Here is a 3,066-nt window from a genome sequence, read left to right as displayed (position 1 = left end):
TATATATATATATATATATATATATATGTATGTGTGTATATATACATATATACCAAATTTCGGTGCTGAATTAATGGTACTGAAATTTGCAGATTCATCTTTGTTAAAAAGTAGTAACTGATAAAAACAATAAGTGGACTTTCAAAGCAAGGTGAGTTCTTGCTTTGAAAGTGAACTTGGTTACAGAAGTGCTGAAGTTGAGGCTTAGGCTGCTTCTAAAAGAAAGGAAAGATGTTGATGGCTAGAGGGTATCAGAGGAGAAGAATGTGTCATTTGTGAGTAATTTATTTTTGATCTGGAGCAAAGTCTTCATTAGCTGAGTACCATACTTACTTTTGGTCTCCTGGTGTCCCTTTATTCTGTTGCCATGATCAAGAAGGTTTAATAGAAATTTAATATGAGTATTAATACACTAACATTACCAAATACAAGTGATAAGATGTAAACAAGTAACTAAAGATTAACTATTCAAAATTACTTTTCTTTTTCATTTCAGTTCTTATCAAATATCTGGATAATAGTAGGAATGTAATTTATTCACTAGGGCTATTCCTAGAATGTCACGTAATTCCAGTATCAAGAATTTTAAGTTATGCTTTTCCTAAATTTGTTGTCTTCAAATCTTCATTTGTTATTCAGTATGGATTTGTGCTAACTATAATATGTTTGCAAGCCTGAAATTAGCTGGGTGTAGTAGCAGGCTCCTGTTATCCCAGCTACCCAGGAGGCTGAGGCAGGAGAATCACTTGAACCCAGGTTGCAGTCAGCCGAGCTCACGCCACTGCACTCCAACCTGGGGGACACAGAAAAAAAAAATTGCAAGCCTGAGAGGGTGGTTACAACTTATAAATTACAAGACAGTTTGTTTACTTTCCCTCTCTAGGAGAGCTGACATCCCAGACTTCAATGTTAAGTGGCTCTACAGATAACAAGCAATTAAGAGTTAAGTCTGATCTAAGATAACAGGGATGATAGATCGTAGAGGGTAGATGTTTAAACATTCACACTCAAAAAATAAGAACCTGAGCCAGCCAAACAACTGCGGGGGGATATTTTCTTACCAGCAATCAGTCTGGGACCCTTCGTCATAAGTCATTGTCTTTTTAAAATCTTTATTAACTTCAGCTTTTCAATGAGCTATTAAAATTTTAAATGAATAACTTGTTTTATTAAGTTTTTAATCCCTTTTGAGATGACTGAGTAAAGTCGCATCTGCTTTAAAACAAAGAGAGAATTATGAATGTATTTATTCAGTCATTCACTCATCAACAAAGTTGAGCATCAATTCCCCTGGGCAAAATGATAAAAATTGCCATATTCTTCCATTTGGAAGACTCACAGATAAGTAGCTCTTTTAATACAATGAGATAAGTGCTACCTATAGAGACAGAGAGAATGTGTTTATAAGTAAAATTAAGAATTAATATAGTTGACTATAAAGAAAAATTCAAATTTTAAAGCATTTCACTTTCACAGAATATGCGACCAAAGACACATAGCATAGAATTGACTTGAAACTCAAAGTATAGTCTTACTAAACACTAATGAAGACTGTGGCATATTTAGATAATTTTTAATTATAAATGCGATGTCATTTATTTTTAAAAGTCTGTTCACTCAGATATTTGTCTAAGGCTGATTTTTTTCTTTCAGTTTCTAATTAGACGTTTTCGAAAGATGATTACTGTGAAAATGAAAAATAAAATGGCAAACAATTTGGAAATATCGTGAATAAAACTTTTAAAATGTATTTGGCCTTTCATGGTTTATGTCTAACTTGATTTTCTGTTGAGCTGAGTTTACAGAGGGATCTTTTCATCCTGTGTTTCTGTTTCCACTTTCTTCAACAAACATTTAAGTGAAGTAAGTTTAAGAAGGAGTGTATCAGGCTACCTACAAAAATAGAATATTATAACTCAGAATAGTAACAGATCAAATAAAAGGCATACCCTAAACTCTGTGCTTTCTGTTGTTCAGCAGTGGACTTGATTAACAAAAAGGAATAGAATGCAAGCATTTTAACTTTAACAAATAGCATTTTATTAGAATTTGTGTCTAAGAACATTAGAGTTATGAGTTTAGAAAACCTATTTTTATGGTAGAAAGCAATTTGAGGATAATAAATGGGAAAATTCGTAGCAATAAATATGGTAATATAGAAACGAATCTTTTTTTATGGGTGGCACTGAGAAAGAAGCAATTGACAAGAATTTATGTGGAGAATTAGGGGTAGCTCGGTGCTCCCACTGACCACAGAAGAGGGGTAGAAGGAAGGCCATCTTTACGACCTGAAGTTCTAAACTCATCAAAAGGAGCTTGTTTTAAGGTATTAAAAATGGCTGTCTTCTCCTCTCTCATATTAATATTTTCTATCAGTCTTTACCTTTCTGAAATTCGTAATGAAAATTACACATTTGTGATCAACAATACCTGTCAACAAAATTATTTTAAAATAATCTACTTAAATCCATATTTACTTTAGCTCTATCATTTGAAAAGTTATATTTTTCTCATTCTGCCATTTAACATTATAATGCTTTCAGCTGAAGAAAATGAAGCTGTTAAGACAGTATATGTGTATGCGGGTGGGTACATAAATCTCTGCAGATGGAACCAACTTCCTGTGGAAAAGTGGCACAGCTTGTCTCATCTCATAGGTCACAGGGAGCTTGTGACTCTTTATGTTAGAAGACTGGGGTAGGTCTAATGTTTAACGAACACCAAGAATATCCAAAGCACTGGGATGGTTGGTTTGTTACTTTTTACCATTTAATATTCCTGATATTTCTGTCTTGGTCCCCATCTGCACGTTGACCCCTCTACTTACTTATCCACGAACTCCTGCGCTTCTCACAACAACTGATCCACACTCATTAGTCTTCTCAAACATGACTCCAGTTTTTTCCCCATCCTTGATCTTTACCAGGTAAATGCTGGTGTCTCCTCTCTCACAGAGGAAAAGGGACTACACGAAAGCATTCTTCCTTAACCTTCTTATTGCCTTCCCTCAGTCTCAGAGTAAACTTGCTATGGGTATCCTTCATCTAATCCTAGATAACCTGTTCT

This window comes from Mandrillus leucophaeus, unplaced genomic scaffold, assembly GCF_000951045.1.
Source record: "Mandrillus leucophaeus isolate KB7577 unplaced genomic scaffold, Mleu.le_1.0 Scaffold509, whole genome shotgun sequence".
Taxonomy (NCBI): Eukaryota; Metazoa; Chordata; class Mammalia; order Primates; family Cercopithecidae; genus Mandrillus; species Mandrillus leucophaeus.
The sequence above is the reverse complement of the archived record's forward strand: the minus strand, read 5'-3'. Positions refer to the sequence as shown.